This window comes from Quercus lobata, chromosome 10 (genome assembly GCF_001633185.2).
Source record: "Quercus lobata isolate SW786 chromosome 10, ValleyOak3.0 Primary Assembly, whole genome shotgun sequence".
NCBI lineage: Eukaryota > Viridiplantae > Streptophyta > Magnoliopsida > Fagales > Fagaceae > Quercus > Quercus lobata.
In genome coordinates, this window is record NC_044913.1 from 63584882 (window position 1) to 63598372 (window position 13491).

Here is a 13491-nt window from a genome sequence, read left to right on the forward strand (position 1 = left end):
TGCGAACAAGTCGCCAAAAAAGACCCGCGAAGACGCGACTAAGGGTCGCGACTTGACATACTCGCGACTGAGCCGCCAAAACAGGGCAAAACTGGATTTTTGAAATATTCAGATTTTTCAAACAAAATACTTTCCAAAAACACTTAAAACACTCAAAAATCTTTTTGTGCTTGAATTAACAAGGATTGAGTATGTGAAAACACATTTCATCAAGTACAATCACACAAATGAATATGGCATTTATTGAACATAAACTTGTGTGTTGTGTGTGGATATCAACAATGAGATAGTCCTTAGTCTAATGTGAAGTTTCAATAATCAATTCAACCAAGACATACACAATTAGCACTAGATCATGTGACCCATCTCAATTATAGAAATATGTATATATGACCTCCCACAAAACTTGATAACATAACTTGGAGCTTTACATTTAACTCCACTTTTAATCATAACATTTGATCTTGATGATCTTTTAAGGCAATCACCTCTCATTGTGAGAGTGATATTTGATATTTCACTTTAATGAACAAGCCTTTGGCTTTTTGAATAAACATTTTCTTTAATATAAAGTCGCTTACCCTTTTTCCTAGTCGAATACTAGAATGTGCGACAGGCTTTTGCAGCTCAATATCTCTTTTCATTTGGAGATTTACATTTGGTGAGCTCTTTTTAGCAAAAACAAAAATAAATAGTGGAAAGATATATAGACACAAGTCTATGCATGTCTCAAGATCAACATAACCATTCACTAATCATTCATGACAAGTTTGAAGATCTATTTACAACAATCACATAGATTTCAAGATTTTTCCCACAGTGATATGAGTGCATGAAAACAAGCAATGCTCGAAAATGCACAAAGCCATTAGCATAAAGGTATAAGGCAAAACAAGTTTTGAGACAAAAGCTCAACACAGTCAAACAAGCTTTTTGATTTTCTAATTTTTATGTGATTTTTGGATTTTTGACACTAGAAACAAAAAGATTGATAAAACAAAATTAAAAATATGCATAAGTAGACAAGCGGACAACCAACAGCAAAAACAACAAGCAAACAAACAAACATCGTCACAAAGCATAGGAAGTATTAATGCATGGACATGTTGTAATGCTTATGCATGAGTACCCTTTTTCACCCACACGTCACTTGCGTTTGGGGTGATTTCCTTATAGGATTGGGTATGGGAGTTAGGGCTTTCAAACCTTCGTGAGAAGCTTTCCAAGTAGTTGGTGAATGCACCAATCATCTTCATCATGTTCATCATTCCGGGATCACCATTCTGATCTCTAGATTGATCACCAGCCCAATTTCTTCTATCATTTCTAGGTCCTCCTGACCTTTGAGGAGTTGCACTATTCTTTGCTCTCAGCTTTTAGCAATTTGGTCGAGTATGTCTTTGAAGTCCGCAATAATGACACACATAAGTTGCTCTAGGACCTCTTTGTGGTCGTGGACGTGACTTGGCACGAGATTCAGACCTGCCCACAGATTGATTACGGGGATTCAGCATCCGTTGGTTCACCACATTCTTCTTCTCCTCCATCTTGAGCTTCTCTTCAGTAAGGTCAGTTACAACTGGATCTTTGGCCTTTACAAACTTCACTTCTTTAGTGACATTTCCAGATGAACTACTTCCTCCGGTATATCCCAATCCGGATTTGTCTGAAAAGCTCTTTTGAGATGAGATAACATCATCTAGCTTCTTGGTGGTGACCCTCTCTATTTTTGCATTTGCTTGCACAACCTCATTCTCAAGAAATCTCACTCTTGTGTAAGCTTCGGACAACTCACCATTTAGTGTTTCTATCTCACATTTGGCCTCCCTATATCGGATTAGGAGACTTTTGTAGTCCTCCTCTGCCTTCTTCATTTTTCTCACAGCAGCCTTGGCCACCCTTGTGTACTCATCCGACTTCTCCAAGAGTGAGTTATAATTCTCTTGAAGATTTGCTGTGCTTTCATCTTCTTCAACATCTGATTCTTCAACAATTCCCAGTGATTCATCATCACTATGTTCTCCAAGGTCTCGTACAAACAGATTCAACTCATCTGAAGACTCAACATGAGCAATAGTCATAAAAGCCGAATAGTTCCCCTCTCCATCACAGCTCTCTTCAGATTCTGAGTCAGACGAATCCGAGTCACTTAATGTCGTGGCATACACTTTACCTTTCGATTTCAAATAATTCGGACATTCCTTCTTAAAGTGTCCATGCCCGTTACATTCGAAGCAAGTGACACCTTGTGTAGGTTGGGACTCTTTTCCATCTTTCTTTTTGAATTCCCTTTTCTCCCTTCCAGAACTTTGGAATTTTCTTTTATCATCAAATTTGCCATTATTTTTGAATTTCAAGAACTTTCTGAAATTTTTGACAATGTATGCAATATCTTTGTCAACCACATCTTCTCCCGATGAGTCTTGATCTTCCACCTTCTCATTAATGGTTTTAAGAGTAAGAGATTTACTCTTCTGTTGATTGGGCAGCGACATCTCATAAGTCTGAAGAGAACCAACCAGCTCCCGTATTTTGATGTCATCAAGGTCCTTGCTCTCTTCAATTGCTGTCACTTTAGCACGAAAACTTTCCGGCAATGATCGAAGGATCTTCCTTACAATTTTTGAATCCTCCGTTTTCTCCCCCAAGTTGAACTTGCTGACAACCACCTCATTTAGCTTCCCATAGAAAGAGTCAAAAGACTCATCCTCACTCATTTTGAGCTCCTCAAACCGAGTGGTCAGCATTTGCAACTTGGTGTCTTTCACTTTCTTCGTGCCTTCATAGGTGGTTTCCAAAATCTCCCATGCTTCTTTGGCAACGGTAATGTGAGAAATCCTGTGAAATTCATCTGGAGACACACCACAGAAAATAGCATTGAGTGCTTTACTGTTAGCATTAGATGCAGCAAGTGCTGCCTTATCCCATGTGGATTTGGCTGCCTCAGGTCTGGTCCAACCAATCTCAACAGCATCCCAAACAGATTCATCAATAGAACACAGAAAAGCTCTCATGCGAACCTTCCAAAAAGCATAATTACTACCATCAAAATATGGAGGTGCATTTAGGGATTGAGACCGATCCATCTCAAAAGGGAGTCAAGGATCACACAATGGTAATGAAACCAACAACAGTGTACCCACTCTGATACCAAATGAAAGTTCAAAAACGTGTATAAACACCCTTGAACGTTTAGACCCCCAAAATACGACTTAACCAATTCAAGCAATATGTCAAACAACAAGTGTGCGGAAACTTAACATAAGCTATAATATGGAATTGGTTAAAAACTATCTAAGCCAAAACAAAACACAATCCACAGCAGATAATAAAAAGGCAAAGATAGAGAGGAAGGAATATGCAAACACAAAGACAACACGCGATGTGTTATTGAAGAGGAAACCGAAGCCCTCGGCGTAAAACCTCTCCGCCGCCCTCCAAGCGGTAAACAATCCACTAGAAAATACAGTTAGGATACATGGACAGTAATAGACCCTCCAAGCCTAATCTACCCAGTGCACCTAAGCCCTCCAAGCTTCTTGCTCCAACGAGGTTGCGCCAAACCTTTTTCTTTTCTAGCTTCCCGGATTTCGCTACTAGACCGTAGCATCAACCAATGAAGATTGGTTCCTTCCTAACTGCTTTCCAGAAATCCAAACAGCTCTCTCACAGTAATGATAATGGTGAGAATTAGGTTTGGTATAATGCCTCTCAAGGATTTGACAATGGAGAGGAAGAGAGTTGAGGAATTTGAAGAGACTCTAATGTATAGATTGTGGGTGAATCAATCTTGTTTTTCTTTAGGGTTTCTCTCTCAAAATTCTCTCCGGAAGCTCTCTTACAATCGTGGGTAAAAGGGGTATTTATACTGGAGTGGTAGAGGAATGTGAAACGTCAGGTTTTACAAAACAGGGGTGGCTCGCGGCTTGACCTCGCGGCTTGACTAAGTCGCGAGATCCAGTCGCGAGATAACCGTATGGCCAGTTGTCCTGTTTTGTCCTGTAGTGCTCCAGCTTGCATGATTGTTCACCTTCCAGCATGCTTGGCACGTGTGCTGCGTCTGGCGGCTTGAAGCCGCGAGTCTCTATTTTCTTGCACACTCTTGAGCAATCTTCACTCTATCTCACTCACTACCCTTACATCAAACCCACCTAAATACAGGGTTACTAAATGCTGAATTACAAGCAAATTTGGCACGGAATAAAGCCAATTAGATGGTTGAATAAATTCAACCTTACATATATTGAGCTAACATATCTCTATCAGGCTTGAAGGCTATATTTCACATATTTTCAATTGTTGTTTACAATAAATATAGACTAGGAACTAGGATTAGCCCTAATTAGCCCTCTTGGGAAATTATTGTCCTTTAACACTTGTTCTATTGTAGATTTTGCAAGCTCACACTACGGTTAAGGAGAAGAATTATATATGCCTTATAATATTCTTCCTCTTGATCCAGAGAGTCAAAATCAGGTTATTATGAGATATCTTAAGGTAATTTGTTCCAGTTTCTTGTGTGGAATGGTTGATTTTCCTTAGTTCTTTCATTCAAGTTTGCTTTTGATTTTTTTTTTTTGGCAGATTCAAGCTACTGTTTCTGCACTTCGTAATACCAGCGGTTTGCCATGGCCAATGGGCCACCAGATGCAAGTTAATAAAGACATTCTAGAGTGGCCTCAGATTCAATTTGGTTTTCAGGTGACTTACTAAATCGTTTGTTGTCCATTAGCTAGCTAGTGTTTCATGGCTACTCTGTTGAAGTGGGCCCGTGTGTGGCTTGAATTGCCACAAGCCCAAGTTAGTCTAAGTCACCATAGTTGACCGAATCCTATTTGTAATAGGAACCTCATTAGCCGACTTAACATATATATCTATATATATGTGATTAGGTGTGGCAAAAAGAGTGCAATAGTAATGATTCTCAATAACCTAGCAAGTGCAGCCGTGTGAGAGAGTTAGGGTTGTAGTTGGGAATTGGGTTTCTTGATAGTGTTCTTGTGCACTATTGTATTTTCCCTGATAATAGTGAAATCCCTGCAACTCTGTGGATGGAGGCAAATTGCCGAACCACGTAAATATTGTCTTGTGCGTGTGATTGTTTTCTTTGGCGTCTGTTTTCTCTATTTGTTTTGTTTCTCACAGGTTGGGATTTTGGTTAAATTCCCTACAACTGGTATCAGAGTCTAGGGTTAGGTTTGAGTGGGAGCAATAGTAGAGAAAGCAGGAAAGGCGTCTGGAATAGAAAAGTTTGATGGCACAAACTTTAGATTTTGGAGGATGCAAATCGAGGATTACCTTTATGGGAGGAAGTTGCATTTGTCACTTCAAGGGGAAAAAACTGAGGCTATGAAGGCTCAAGAGTGGGCTCTTCTTGACAGACAGGTATTGGGAGTTATTAGGTTAACTCTGTTTAGGTCTGTTGCACACAATGTTGTAAAGAAGAAGATCACAGCAGATTTGATGAAGGCTTTGTCTGGTATATATGAAAAGCCGTTTGCAAACAACAAGGTGCACCTGATGAAGAAATTGTTCAATTTGAAGATGGCAGAGAATGCTTCTGTAGCACAACATCTGAACAAATTCAATACTATCACAAATTAATTGTCGTCTGTAGAAATTGATTTTGATGATGAGATTCGTGCTCTGATCGTTTTGGTTTCTTTGCCAAACAGTTGGGAGGTAATGAGGATGGCAGTAAGCAATTCTACAGGAAAAGAAAAGCTAAAGTACAATGACATACGAGATTTAATTCTGGTTGAGGAGTTCGCAAAAGAGATGCAGGCGAAACTTCAAGATCTGATTCTACCCTAAACCTTGAGACAAGAGGCAGAGGTAATGACAGAAATTCAAACCGGGGCAGATCAAAATCTCGAAATTCTAATCGGAACAGAAGTAAATCTAGATCAGGCCAACAAGTACAATGCTGGAACTGTGGGAAAACAAGCCACTTTAGGAATCAATGCAAAAGTCCTAAGAAGAAGAATGGAGATGATTCTGCTAATGCTGTAACAAAAGAGATACAAGATGCATTACTTCTTACAGTAGACAGTCCACTTGATGATTGAGTTTTGGATTTAGGAACTTCGTTTCATACCACTCCACACTGAGAAATCATACAGAATTATGTTGCAGGTGATTTTGGTAAGATGTATTTGGCTAATGGTTCAGCCTTAGATGTTGTTGGTATCGGAGATGTCCGGATATTGTTGGCCAATGGGTCTATTTGGTTACTGGAGAAGGTTCGACATATTCCTGACTTGAGAAGGAATCTGATTTCTGTTGGACAACTTGATGATGAAGGGCATGCAATACTATTTGTTGGTGGTACTTGGAAGGTTACAAAGGGAGCTAGGGTATTGGCTCGTGGAAAGAAAACTGGTACTCTGTACATGACCTCAAATCCAAGAGACACAATTGCAGTTGCTGATGCAAGTACTAATACAAGCCTATGGCACTGCAGACTTGGTCACATGAGTGAGAAATGGATGAAGATGCTGCTGTCAAAAGGAAAACTACCAGAATTGAAGTCCATCGATTTTGACATGTGTGAAAATTGCATCTTAGGAAAGCAGAAAAAAGTGAGCTTCTTGAAAACTGGTAAGACACCAAAGGCTGAAGAATTGGAGTTAGAACACACTGATTTGTGGGGGCCTTCTTTGGTTGCATCCATTGGAGGTTCAAGGTACTACATCACTTTCATTGATGACTTAAGCAGAAAGGTATGAGTTTATTTTCTGAAAAATAAATTTGATGTATTTGAAACTTTTAAGAAGTGGAAGGGCATGGTTGAGACAGAAACAAGTTTGAAAGTAAAATGTTTGAGGTCAGATAATGGAGGAGAGTACATAGATGGAGGGTTCAGTGAGTATTGTGCTGCACAGGGAATTAGGATGGAGAAGACCATTCCTAGGACACCACAGCAGAATGGTGTGGCTGAGTGCATGAACAGAACTCTCAATGAGCGTGCTAGGAGTAAGAGGTTGCATGCTGGACTACCAAAAAATTTTTAGGTTGAAACTGTTAGAACTACAACTTACCTGATAAACCAAGGACCATCAGCTCCCATGGGGTTCAGACTTCCTAAGGAGGTTTGGTGTGGTAAAGAGGTAAAGTTTTCACATTTAAAAGTTTTTGGTTGTGTTTCTTATGTTTATATTGATTCTTATGCTTGTAGTAAAATTGATGCAAAGTCTAAAATATGTTTTTTCATTGGCTATGGTGATGAGAAATTTGGCTATAGGTTTTGGGATGAACAAAATAGGAAAATCATTAGAAGTAGAAATGTGATATTTAATGAATAGGTTATGTACAAGTACAAGTCAACTGTAGTGTTAGATGTTACAGAGATAGATCAAAAGAAATCTGAGTTTGTCAACTTAGATGAATTGACTGAAGGTACTGTCCAGAAAAGGGGCGAAGAAGATAAGGAGAATGTAAATTCACAAGTAGATTTGAGTACACCTATAGCTGAAGTCTGTAGATCTTCTAGGAACATCAGACCTCCACAGCGTTATTCACCCACTCTAAATTATCTCCCGTTGACTGATGGTGGTGACCCAGAATGTTATGATGAAGCCTTGCAAGATGAGAATTCAAGCAAGTGGGAGTTAGCCATGAAGGATGAGATGGATTCCTTGTTGGGGAATCAGACATGGGAACTGACTGAATTGCCAGTAGGAAAGAAGGCTTTGCACAACAAGTGGGTATACAGAATAAAGAATGAGTGTGATGGTAGCAAACGTTACAAGGCCAGGTTAGTTTTTAAAGGGTTCTAGCAGAATGAGGGTATTGACTACACAGAGATATCTTCTCCAGTTGTGAAGATGTCAACAATCAGACTGGTACTGGGAATGTTGACTGCAAAAAACTTACATCTTGAGCAATTAGATGTGAAGACAGTATTCCTTTATGGTGACTTGGAGGAAGACCTTTACATGATTCAGCTAGAAGGGTTCATTGTTCAGGGATAAGAGAATCTAGTTTGCAAACTGAGAAAGAGCTTGTATGGCCTAAAACAAGCTCCAAGACAGTGGTACAAGAAATTTGACAGTTTTATGCATAGAATTGGGTTCAAGAGATGTGACTGATCATTGTTGCTATGTTAAGTTTTCTGACAATTCTTACATCATATTACTGTTGTATGTGGATGATATGCTTATTATAGGGTCTAGCATTGAGGAGATTAATAATTTGAAGAAGCAATTGTCCAAATAGTTTGCAATGAAGGATTTGGGAGTTGCAAAGCAAATCCTTGGTATGAGAATCATTAGAGACAAGGCTAATGGTACATTGAAGCTTTCACAGTTAGAGTATGTGAAGAAAGTTCTCAGTAGGTTCAACATGAATGAAGCTAAACCAGTGAGCACACCCTTGGGTAGTCATTTCAAACTAAGCAAAGAACAATCACCAAAGATAGAGGAAGAAAGGGACCATATGAGCAAGGTGCCCTATGTCTCAGCTATTGGCAGCTTGATGTATGCTATTGTGTGTATAAGGCCAGACATTTCACATGCAGTGGGAGTTGTGAGCACATTCATGAGTAGGCCTGGAAAGCAGCATTAGGAGGCAGTCAAGTGGATTCTGAGATATCTGAAGGGTTCATTAGATACATGTCTTTGCTTCACAGGTGCAAGTTTGAAACTGCAGGGTTATGTAGATGCTGATTCTGCTGGTGATATTGATAGTAGAAAGAGTACTCCTGAGTTTGTTTTTACTCTGGGTGGTACAACTATATCATGGGCTTCAAATATGCAAAAGATTGTCACTTTGTCTACTGCAGAAGCTGAGTATGTTACAGCAACTGAAGTTGGAAAGGAGATGATTTAGCTACATGGTTTCTTAGATGAATTGGGTAAGAAGCAGGAGATGGGCATTCTACACAGTGATAGTCAGAGTGCAATCTTTCTTGCCAAAAATTCGGCTTTTCATTCAAATTCGAAGCACATACAGACAAAATACCACTTTATCCGTTATCTTATTGAAGATAAGCTGGTAATACTTGAAAAGATTTGTGGATCTAAGAACCCGGCAAACATGTTGACTAAGGGTTTCACTATTGAAAAGCTGAAGCTGCACACAGCTTCAATTGGCCTTCTAGCTTGAGGACAGGAGGATGAGTTGCAGGGATGAGGGATTGTGTTATGGAGGATTGTGGTTGATATTTGCAGCTTGTGAGCCCTTAAGGGTTAAGGTGAAGGTGATGGAGGAATTTGCTAGTGTAGCTTGATCAATTTCAAGTCAAGGTGGAGATTTGTTGAAGTGGGCCTGTCTGTGGCTTGAATTGCCACAAGCCCAAGTCAGTCTAAGTCACCTTAGTTGACCGAATCCTATTTGTAATAGGAACCTCATTAGCCGACTTAACATATATATCTATATATATGTGATTAGGTGCGGCAAAAAGAATGCAATAGTAATGATTCCCAATAACCTAGCAAGTGCAGCCGTGTGAGAGAGTTAGGGTGTAATTGGAAATTGAGTTTCTTGAGAGTGTTCTTGTGCACTATTGTATTTTCCCTGATAATAGTGAAATCCCTGCAACTCCGTGGATGTAGGCAAATTGCCGAACCACGTAAATATTGTCTTGTGCGTGTGATTGTTTTCTTTGATGTATGTTTTCTCTATTTGTTTTGTTTCTCACAGGTTGAGATTTTGGTTAAATTCCCTACATACTCATCAGGCTACTTTCCATTTATTAACATGTAGAAGGACAATGTTGCAAATCAAAGGGAGCACTTGATTATGTTGCTGGCAAATGTGCAAATACGTCAATTCCCAAAGCCTGATCAGCAACCCAAGGTCTTATTCTTCTTAGATTAATGCTCTGGCTTGTATTTTTATCTTTTGAGCCAGTCTTATGTTGTCATAACATACGATACTTTTTGTTTCTTTATTTAGTTGGATGATCGTGCTCTGACAGAAGTGATGAAGAAACCGCTCAAAAACTACAGAAAGTGGTGCAAGTATTTGGATCGCAAAAGTATCCTTCGGTGAGCCTTCCTATTTTTTATTAAGAAATTTCATCTGAAAAATTATATATATATTTTTTTGAAAGTGCCACTTGGATTAGTCTTAGTGTTACGTGCGACAGTACTAGACTGCTTTCTTCTGCTGTGGTAGGTACATAGTTTAGTTAGCACATTAATTTCACTGTTTGCGTATCCTGTTTGCGTATTTCATACTCTTTTTCTTGCTAGTTGATACAAAATTGTCAGGTACTCTTTTATACTTTGATACATTTCTTTTACTTCGTGGTTTTTTTTTTCCCTAATTGGCAGGGAACTGGCACTTCAACAGGAAGTGCAGCAGAGAAAATTACTATACGTGGGTTTATATCTTCTTATATGGGGAGAAGCTGCAAACTTGAGATTCATGCCAGAATGCCTTTGCTATATTTATCATCATGTATGTACAGTTATGATTGTTCTTGAGAATGCAAAGAGAGATTTAAAGAATTAATTTTTCTTTCCATTTTTTTGGGGCTCTAAATCGTAAGGGAAAGGGAGGGAAAGGATATGAATGACAGATTTAAATACTAACGAGACATAACTCTTGTGTGGGGATATTGCCAATGCCATGTGTCTGGTCAGAAAAGTTGAGGAACCAAAATACAAAAAAAATATTACTGTTCATATAATTTTACTAGATTTTTTATATTAACTGAAAAAATTATGCATCACTTTTTTTTTTCATGTACTTTTTTATGTGCTATAGTGAGCTTCCCAAGCTTTTATGATGTCAAGAGCTTCATACTTTTTTCCTATTTTCAATTTTATGATCTACCGCTAGGAAACGTTCGGAAGATAAGTTGAATAGGGTGTAAGAATATGCAAGTCAACTCACTGATTTGATGGTTTTTCTATAAGTTATTTTGTAAAATATCATGGTGGTACCACCACAGACTTCATTTAAGTTGCTTTCGAGTCTTCATAGGTAGTTTCAATTTTGCAAGCGAGGTACTTCTCTGATAAATCTATTCATCTGTAAGCTGGTCTAGGCTGTTCAGCCAAAAAACATTTATATGTACCGGTAACATAAATAAAGATTTAGTGGTTTATTCAAATTGTGCATGAGATATTGCCGTAGTGTAAATTTGAACAGTGGTCAGTCAACAAGGATATTTTAGTAGTAAGAAGTTTGACTATATTATAGCATGGCGGCATGCTCCAAGCTTTGTGGGCCTTACATAAGAAGCCTGATTTGGGTAATCTTGGAGATTTTTTTTTTTTTTTGGAGAAACGGGTAGTCTTGGAGATTGATCTATTTAATCTAAACCGTTTTGGATGAAGGTGAACAAGGGGAACTTAATTTGGATAATGCAAGGGTTTTAATTCCAAGTAGCAAATTTTCTATAACATTGATCATGATCTACATTAGAATTTTGCATAAACTAAATTATAGTACTTTTTGGCGATTACCGCAGTTTTATATATTATGCTTTGACAATTTTTGAAAATTGCTTTAATTAAGTTGTGGAATATGTTATACTAATGGTTCAATGCTTAGATTCACAATTTCCTAGTATTTTAAGTTTTACTTTTTAATAGCTTAAGTCAAGAGTTTTAGCTTAATTGACACTTCTTTATACACAAAATGTTTGGAGATTTAAGAGAGAAATAATTCAAATTGCAGAGTTAACAACATATTATAATTATCTCAAAAAAAAAAAATTTCTTAATACTTGTTCCCTCATATGGTGGGGAAATATTAGTATAATGATTTAATTATTAAATTTACAATTTCCTAGTAAATAAGCAGTTTGTCACTATATTTGATAGAGGATTTTCAATGTAATAATCTCATTTGTATTGAGTAATACAATTGGGCCTATGTGCTTATACAAATAAACCTAATATCTCCAATAGTGGGGTTCAACTTTGATTAATTTTAAATATAAATTATGGTTGTTCAAATGAGACACTCTAATTTTATTGATCATTGAGTATAATTTAAGGTTCTATTGACTTAATCATTCAGTTGTACTTCAATCTTTATAGATGGCACTTGAGTTGTGTGGGATACTGGCTGGAAGTCCAATGACTGGTGAGCCTGTAAAGCCAGTATATGATGCTGATGACGAGGCTTTTCTAAAGCAAGTAGTAACTCCAATATATGAGATGATAGCGAAGGTGTTGCTTCTGCATGTTCTTTTTGGTCCATAAATGTAAAGATACTGAGGTCAAGGTTAGAGCAGCAGTGAGGCAAGATGCAAATTTTGAAACAGTGAGGTGAAGTCATTGTGGTGTGAAGTTCTTGTGGAGTAAAACAGAGTGAAGCAAGTGACAGTGTTATACACAAAACGACACAAGAACTTATACTACCTGTAGTTTTAGTTTGCATTAGTTATTTATATTCACATGTGAGAGTCACACGTGCTATGTTGTAACTGCTTGATGTAACTACCCAGGGCATAGTTTGGGAATTAGTTTTCTTTCAGTTAGCATCTGGTTAGTATATACGAAATCAATTCATTCATTTCTTTTCAGTCATAATAGAAAGTTTTCCCAGAAGCTCTCTCTCTCTCTCTTTTTCTTAGTTTCCATAGCTCTCTGTTTAGCTTTCTATTACTCCTTGTTTTCCATTCTTACATGGTATCAGAGCTAGAATCGCTTTCAATGGCATCCAATCCTCAACAAGCTTCATCTTCAACCTCACAGCATGAGCTTTCACCAATGGAGGATCCTCGCAGCCCATTCTTTCTGCATCATGGTGAATCACCTGGTGCGATCTTGGTTTCACAACCATTAATAGAGGATAACTATCCTACCTGGGCTCGTGCGATGAAGATGGCTTTGGATGCCAAAAGCAAACTAGGTTTTGTTGATGGATCAATCATTGCTTCAATGGCAGTTACTCCTCTGGAGAACAAGGCATGGTCTAAGTGCAATTCAATGATTTCCTCTTGGATTCTGAATTGTGTCTTACCTCATATCACTGCTAGTTTGATCTATAGGAACACAGCTCTTGAAGTTTGGAATGTACTCAAGAATCGTTTCTTTTAGGCTAATGGACCACGAATTTCACAGCTACAAAAGCAAATTTCCACTGTGATGCAAGGAGATTCAACAATCACCTCCTACTTCACAGGGCTTCAAGCTTCGTGGGATCAATTGCTAAATTTTAGACCTTTGCCTTGCTATTCCTGTGGCAAGTGCACCTGTGGTGTAAATGATAAGATCAATTCTCTTTAGCATCAAGATTCACTGATGCAATTTCTCAATGGATTGAATGATGCTTGTTCTCAAGTGTGAACTTAGATTCTCATGATGGAACCTACTCCTTCTATAGACAAGGCATTTTCTTTGGTGATTCAAGAAGAAAGGCAAAGATTTTCAGGTTTCAATCTGGGTTCATCAGTTGAAACAACTGCTCTTGCTGTTAAAAATCAAAGCTTTACTCAGAGCTCTGGTTTTACAAGTAATTCTGGCAAGAATTTCAAAGGCAATGCTGGGAAAGGAAGGCCTATGTGCAGTTATTGTGGCAAGCTTGGTC

At 38.2% G+C, this 13491-nt stretch overlaps 1 pseudogene across 1 annotated transcript in view; it reads left to right on the top strand.

The window, feature by feature from the left end:
• LOC115965204 overlaps window positions 1-12161 on the top strand; it is a 33154-nt pseudogene extending 20993 nt beyond the window's left edge. Inside the window, exons 6-11 of the transcript XR_004086015.1 lie at window positions 4418-4497; window positions 4585-4701; window positions 9706-9798; window positions 9898-9989; window positions 10278-10404; window positions 11997-12161. The product of XR_004086015.1 is annotated as a callose synthase 2-like (transcript). The remainder of the gene's footprint in view (window positions 1-4417; window positions 4498-4584; window positions 4702-9705; window positions 9799-9897; window positions 9990-10277; window positions 10405-11996) is intronic.
• Window positions 12162-13491: the final 1330 nt, after the last annotated feature.